Consider the following 7,646-nt stretch of genomic DNA (forward strand, 5'->3'; position numbering starts at 1 on the left):
TTGCTGAACTTCCACTCTTTACTGTTACCAGCTGCACATTTTCTAGGAAGAGGGGGATAGTTTTTTGAGTGACAGAAAGGGAAAATGAGTGAAAATGTTTCACAGAACAGATTTTTCTTTAAATGACTTCCTGGAGGTATGGGGAATACAAAATATTACTGCAAAAGACACGACAATGAAGGAGTCTTGGTTGCACATTCCTCCTTCATTCTTTGCCATAGAAATAATATAGCCAATTTTTCCTGATATAATTATGATTGGATTGTTTAGGAACTGGTTTCATATTTAGGGTGTGAGGCAGGGGTGGGTTCCTGCCGGCATTATTACTGGTTCGGCGCCCAAAAACTTTTTCATGTGTGTGCGCGCATGCGCACAACATTAAAAAAGGGGGAAATACATTTTTTCAATGAAGATTGTTCTGTGCATATGCAGAAAAGAAAATTAAGATGGTGGCCCCAAGGATAGAACTGGTTCAGGCCTGTGTCCGGCCAAGTTACTACCTACTCGGACAAACCCCGACGAACCCGTAGGAACCCACCTCTGGTGTGAGGACAAAGGAGTGTTTCATTAGGGGAAGTGATAAAGTTTGAGGTTTCTGAGGGCCTCAAGATCTCAGGGTAGGATGTCAGTCTGGAGTTCCTCATTCTTTGTTTCAGAACCATGACAGACAGATCTTTTCACTTTTCATTTTTAACTAACTTGGAACTAACCCTTAATTTCATTTGTACTTCCTGTTGTCCCTTATGATGGAATGCTGCATAGTTGACAAGATCCTGATGATTTTCAAGAAGTTAAACATGAGTAAAGGTTCTCCTCACACATATGTGCTAGTCGTTCCCAACTCTAGGGGGCGGTGCTCATCTCCGTTTCAAAGCTGAAGACCCAGCACTGTCAGAAGATGGCTCTGTGGTCATATGGCCAGCATGACTAAACACAAAAGGCACACAGAATGCTGTTACCTTCCCACCAAAGGTGCTCCCTATTTTTTCCACTTGCATTTTTACATGCTTTCAAACTGCTAGGTTGGTAGAAACTGGGACAAGTAACGGGAGCTCACTCTGTTATGCGGCACTAGGGATTCGAACCGCTGAACTGCCAACCTTTCTGATCAACAAGCTCAGCGTCTTAGCCACTGAGCCACCGCTCATGAGTAAGAGGTAGAAATTTGCAGAAACCAATAGTACCAGAGCCAAATCTCTACAATGGGTTTTCCAATTTTGGAAATTTCCAGGTATGTCGACTCCCAATCGCAGATTCCCCAACCAGTAGGCTTCTTTGATGAGAATTCTGGGAATTAAAGTCTTCACACCTGGAATTTGCCAAGGTTAGGAAACACTACTGTACAGTAGAACACATTGTGCCTTCCAAGGAGGAGCTAAAGTCACTAAATATAGACATTCTATTTAATACATAAAAAATAATGTATGTATATAGCATGTGTATATGTGTTATGTATGTGTTTGGGTAGATATATACTTCTCTTGACAATAGGCAACAGAATTTCATTTTTAATGTAGGCCAGTGTACTCACATAAAATGACAATAAAAGTTATCTTATCTTATCTTATATCTTATGCCTTGACAATATTTAACACTAAGCTTTTCAGGCAGTTACTCATGTTTTGTTTGTCTGGAAAAAAACTTTTTTTTTACAGTAATTATCTAAGGACAATTTTGACTGGGAAGGTGGCTTTATTCTCATTATCATCTCTAAAAGAACAGATTCTTCAATTTCATTGAGATAAAAACCCAACAAAATAATAATCTGGAATGCCTTATAACCCTATCAAAGGATGTTCTGTGGTTAGTGAAGGAGACTTATTCAATTCAAAAGATCCTAAGTGTGAGAAGTATTGCTCATATCAGATAACACAATGCTACTAAAATGTCAGCAAAACTGATTAATTTTAGCCCATTCTTCAGACATTCTTTTGGAAGTTGAAAGATATGCAAATTGCATGCATTTCATCTGCTTGTTTCAAAAGCAGCAGTATGAAACCTTTGTGACCTGAATTTACTACCAGCATGTCTGCTTTTTTTTCAGAGTCCTTTATTGTAAGAAAATATCCCGAGGAGCATCTCAACCTCCTGGAGGACCTATTTCGTATGACAGATTTTCTATAACAGATTTTACTTTCTATAAGAGTCTAGATAGAACCATCTTTTTCTCATGTTCCGCTATAACTCTTCCTGCTTTCTTTATTTCCTCAAAATTAATATATCAGGGTTTTCTGAACTACCTGAATTGTGTGAGATGAGTTTTTTTTTTAAAGTACAATAATCAGTTATAGCTACTGAACCTTTTAAAAGGAGATTAATTCAGTAGCCTAAGCTGAAGTTAAGTCACTTTCATCAGATGAACTGAGTTATATGGTTAAAAGCAAGTAACCCCTCCCAAAACATACAGTAGGTAGCAGTTTAAGTGTCAAGAAAAACTGAGTGAAATTTTGACACTCTGATGTCTAGCAGATAGCACTTAAATCATTTTTCTCCAAAACTTCAGTCATAAAAAGTTCAAAGAGATTTAGCCATAATACAAATTTTTAGACTAAGAAGTGGTGTTTGAAGTTATTTTATAGGATTTTGCTGTAAGGGCTCCAATTGATTTGTAGTAAGATAAAAGAAGAAAACTTTATTTTTGAAGCTTTGTCGGAAAAAGCTTAGCTTCCATTGGTCGTTTTGCCAATATGCCTGGAGGGGAAGATGATGTCGACATGGATATTATATGCCTATCCAAACTGAGTGGAGTTTACACCTCCTGCTGTTTGTGTTATGGTTAAAATCTGTCATAAACTGGCAGTGATTTATTAAATGTTTAATGAAGGAAGACAAAAACTTAAAGAACTACAAACAGAAAAGTAGAACATCACATTAAAGTATAATATAGGTTACACATCTAATTTTTTTTTGTATTTCTTTTGCTAAAGATACCAGAAACACAATTAGAAATCAAGGGAATATCAAAAGATGATAGGATTGGTACATCATTCTAAGAGAGACTATTCATTTTTTTTAATATTTTAGTTCCCTTTTCTCCCTCCTCTCATAGAACAATGGAGAGGAAAAGAAGAAAAGATAAAAAAAATCTATAAAGAATCTCTATTTCCTAAAATAGGAAATGCCTTTGAAAAACCTCCAGTAGGCTACATTATACAGCAAAACTCAGCTACATTGGCTATTATCTCTTCATTACTGAAAATCACTCACTTCAGAATATTTTTTCCCTTGCAATAGCATTTTAAGATTAAAATATGCTGCATTACTTTAAAAATGTATTCACATCGTTTTTTTTCTTTTTTAAAATTTTTAGAACAAGGACAGGGAACCTGATCCAAATCAGATTCCTACAACTGGGATAGGAAAGCCTGTCCAATGGAAAGATATAACACAAAGAAAGAAAACAATCACTTTTTTTAAAAAATTGAATATATTTTATATACACTAAAATATTATTTCAACCCCTAAGGGCACCTCATTAAAGAAATTGTTTCAAAGATGTTAGGCAGGACTGGATCCCGGCTCCATAATTTGTACACTAACACATTGATTGCTCACCTAGACATACACCGTCGACCAAAACATGAAGTAAACATCTTGGAACACTCATATATACTGACAATGTGGTAATTCTCTCTCAAACGTAAGTACCGGTAGGTCTGAAAATAACATCACACATATTTGTTTCTTAATGGGACAAACATTTTTTTTTTCAAATCAACTATGATAAAACTAAGATACTGATATTTGAAAAAAAGATTAAGGATGCAAAATTAGACAATAAATAAGCCCAGCTTGAAATAAGAAACCCATTTCAACTATCTTGAATTAATATTATTGGTGGCAAGGAGGAAATGTGCCAACAGACAGTACTTGTTACAAAATACATCCAATTCACTATTGGCCATCCAGGCTGTTTTGGAGATCTCAGAGGGCCCAGTTTATCCCTGCTGCAATAAAAATCTTCTCAGCAAAAGTTTGAACTTTTGGGGTGCAACTTTGCAATATATACCAACTTCTCAAAGTTTGGGTTTTTAAGTTCCTAGAAAAAATATGCTTCAAGAATCTCAGCATGTGCTCAGTGCCACTCTCCCTAAAGTTGAAGCCAATCAATATCTTTGAATGCTGGCTAAAATTTATAATCTTTTCTGTAGCCTTGATCCCACACGTGTTACAGGATTCTCCTTCATTACGAAATGAACAATGGAACTAGAGAAGAAGCTTCTATTATTGTTATTCTCTCCTCATGCTTTGATCACAATGTGGTACAACTCAGCTAAGAAGAACATCAAACAATGGGTGTCTGATATGGCACAACAAATTGAGAACAGCCTAATCCCTGCTGATCTCAACTTAGGCAATCAAGTCATCAGATATATAAGCCTGCCGAGCAGCTCAGTCAAATTGCTATAACAGAATTTTGAAGAACTTTAACACTCTGTGAACTGCAGTTTGAAAGAGCGGTTCCAAAAAATTCCATACTATGAGTCTTTTGTCATTGTATATCAGGAGCGATTGAAACAAGACCTCACATACTTTCTCTATTGTCAGTCTTACCACAATGTGCACACAAACCTATTATACCTTTATTATCTCAAGTTTCAATTTGTGCTGACTCTTTTTTCCTTAATTACCTCCTATCTGAGCAGAGTGATGAATTCTGTTAGAATGTCATCAAGTCCTGTTTTACAGCTGGCAAGATCTATCAGAAACTTTCCAGCTTGATTTGATTATATATATGTTGTATTTGTACTGATAAATAAATAAAGGGAGACTTTATTTATCAGTACAAATACAACACAAATATAAAAAGGCAACATTAAACCATAAAAATATGGTTTTCTGCCTGCATGGTCTTCTGTGATGAGCCGAAGGACAGAAAGAGGGAGTAGTGAACTTCCTCCCATATTTAGGCATACCAGGGGTTGTAACACACACACATACATACATACATACATACATACATACATACATACATACATACATACATATATATATATATATATATATATATATTTGCCTTATTTTACTTTTTATCCTGTTCTTTCATTAATCTTATTTTATAAACCTCTGATACTCTAATTTGGTAAAACATAATGTACTTGGGCTAATACTACTATTTCAAATAGGAATTTTTGAATTCTAAAATTGGGGATGCAGTTCTATAAATAGGGAGTCACCACTAAGAAAGCTTCATCTTTATTTTTAAGGCACTTTTTGTGGAAGAGTCAATCTATTGGTGAAGGGCCCTGTTTACCAATAAAAACAAGTAAGTAGCGGAATATAATACAAGACATTCATTTATGGGTTGGGAGTCTAACTATGTAAGGCTTTGAAACACTTGTACCCTGGGGGGGGGGAATTAAATCTACATTTCTGTATGGCTGTGCAGTGCATCTGACATTATAAAGTGTCTAGGGACCACCCGCAATGTTTATTAAAGTCCTTTTTGAGGACTTTATTAATTGTTCAATAAATGACTATTTCTGCTTCAGGTTGGCTCTGGAATAATTTGATTCTTAAATAAACTCTGAAATGAGTTTGGCTGAACTGATGCACAGACTCAGCATATATCTGCTAGCTTTGAGTGTTGTTGTTTTTTAAAAAGAATTTAAACTAGCTCAAGTGACATTCTACTTTTTCTACATTTGTTTGTGGTCTACCCTCCCATTTTAAATGTAAATGATAATAGACATATGATTTCATTTAGAAGCCAAACTAGTCAAAGATTACGTGATTGAATGAATGTCAATTTTAAACAAGATAATTGATATGCAATAATGGGAATGTTGTTAGGAGACAAATATTAAATTTACCGCAAATTAGAGAAAACCAATACAATTTTTTCCATTGGTATGTTGCTTCAGTTCTGATTACCAAAATAGATAAACGATGGAAATACAATGAACTTGGATTTATTTTTATTCATATGTGGAGCAGTGGTGGTTCTGGGAGGTACGGCCCAGTACGGGCGTACCAGTGGTAGCTGGGAGCAGCGGCTACCATACTGGAATCGTAGGCCATTTGACCTGCCCACCCGCATTCCTTACCGCTTTTTGAGGCAAACTGGCCAGTTGCGCATGCATGCAGCGCCTTAATGGCTTTTTCCCTGCTAGCTGTTTCTGATAAGTATCATTAAATGTTACAGTCATATAAAGAATACAAAATTGATTTTGCATATGATAAGAGTTGCCAGGATTCTCTATGCTTCTTATTGGAAATTACATATCATTTCTTGTTTAGAAGAATAGCATACTAAACTGTGGGAACATGCATCAATTTCCACTATGCATTGGTACATGATGCTTAATCATGTTATTAAACAAGCTGGCTTTATTGATTAACTCATGACATCTGGGTTGAAATCAGATGCGAATTAGACAACCTATGTCCCATTGGGTCATTGTTTCAGTGATATTTCTTACCTAAATAGAGAAATGGAATGACCGAGAGTGGGGGGAAAAAGCAATGGGAGCAGAATGACATTTGACTTCCTGCTGGCTTCCCCATTTAGTTTTCCTGCGGGGATAGGGCAGGGAGCATTAGAAATTTTCCTCCCTTCTTTCCCTTTCAGGAGTGAGGGATTGCAAGACTGGTTGGGAAGCTGTCACAGAACTTTGAAAATGAAGATTTTGTAACTGCAGCAGCAGTCCAACAGTGCAACAATGCATTAACAACCAGTAGCTCTGAAACAGCCACAACTTTTCAAAATTTCATTCCCCTTGGGAGTCATGCGTCCCAAATTTTGAACACTCATTCTGTAAGTTAGCCCATTTGAGGTACCTTGGTTTAAAAACTATTGCCCTATGATGCATTGTTTCCCCCATTAAAAATATGACGTGAGAGTTTTAGTAGTATATAAATCAGTGGTAGGATTAAAAAAAATAGTATTGGTTCTGTGGATGTGGCTTTGTGGGCGTGGCTTTGTGGGCATGGCTTTGTAGGCATGGTAGGGGAAGGATATTGCAAAATCCCCATTCCCTCCCCACCCCACTAACCTGCTTTCCAACTCCGTTCTCCTGTTCAGGGCAACAAAAGAAGATCAGCTGGGAGGCAGCAGGGGCAGGACCAGCTATTTGCTGATTTTCCAAACTACTCAAAATTTCCGCTACCGGTTCTCCAGAACTGGTCAGAACTGGCTGAATACCACCTCTGATATAAATGCTATGCTAGAGAAGAATGTCATAGCAGTCAGAAAGGAAAGGGACTCCAAAGTACATTTTTTGTGGGTTTAGTGACATACATCATTTCCAATGCTAATACAGCTTCAGCATCTTCAACATCTCATTTAATGCAAATAAAAAGTTAAGTATTTTCAGTGTATTAAGATAATATAAAATTCTCTAAAAACTAAATCATCTAAAATTCCCAGAAGATATTTTTTTAGCAATTTTATGGAAAAGAGTATAAGGCAATGAGATGGAATTTTGCAGAAACCTACGATATAAACCCCAAAGGGGTGAGCTTCATCCCTTTGGCATCCTCAGTCATCCTAGTGCAAATAAAACTACAGGAGTTCTGGAACTTCAGCTTCTAAATGGAAGATATGGAAAGTGCAGGTATTAAAAACTGTAGGGGTTCAGAAAGCATTCTCTTAGCATGAGCTATCTATTAAATTTAGCAATTGGATAAATCAGATCTGTTTCTAT

The 7,646-nt window shown here is 36.4% G+C and overlaps 1 long non-coding RNA gene across 1 annotated transcript in view; it reads left to right on the forward strand.

Annotated features, from left to right (window-relative positions):
- The window catches only part of LOC309390148, a 37,192-nt gene extending 35,704 nt beyond the window's left edge, over nt 1-1,488 (forward strand). The window contains exon 4 of the long non-coding RNA XR_014175075.1: nt 1-1,488. This exon is cut by the window's left edge and continues 50 nt beyond it. This is a non-coding gene — a long non-coding RNA (uncharacterized lncRNA).
- Nucleotides 1,489-7,646: the final 6,158 nt, after the last annotated feature.

This window comes from Natrix helvetica, assembly GCF_964273705.1.
Source record: "Natrix helvetica genome assembly, chromosome: 3".
Lineage (NCBI taxonomy): Eukaryota > Metazoa > Chordata > Lepidosauria > Squamata > Natricidae > Natrix > Natrix helvetica.